The sequence below is a fragment of the Vombatus ursinus genome, unplaced genomic scaffold (genome assembly GCF_900497805.2).
Source record: "Vombatus ursinus unplaced genomic scaffold, bare-nosed wombat genome assembly UNPS02014814.1, whole genome shotgun sequence".
Taxonomy (NCBI): Eukaryota; Metazoa; Chordata; class Mammalia; order Diprotodontia; family Vombatidae; genus Vombatus; species Vombatus ursinus.
The window spans coordinates 7,458,742-7,459,166 of NW_020954592.1; positions in this window are offsets into that span (position 1 = coordinate 7,458,742).

Genomic DNA, 425 nt, shown 5'->3' on the forward strand with positions numbered 1-425 from the left:
GCAAATTCCTTCTACCAATGCAGATTGATAACTTGTTGTCTAGGAAAATTGCCTGGGACATGGAGACATTAGATGACTTACCCAGGAAGGGAAAAAATAACTCTGCTTTTTGCCCAAAAGTCATCATTGGTAATATCTCGTAGCCTATTTTTGTCTAATAAATCTCTCTTTTTGGGAAACCCATGATGGGGAGGGGAGATCCATCCATCCATCCATCCATCCATCCATCCATCCATCCATCCATCCATCCATCTATCTATCTGTCTATCTGTGTATGTGTATATGTATAAATATGTGTGTAGGTATGTGTGTGGACATATATACATGTATGAAAATATATAGCAGGAGTGAGCATATATATATATACATGTATACACTCATATTTATTGTTGAGTAGTCATTTTTCAGCTGTGTTCACTCTTTGT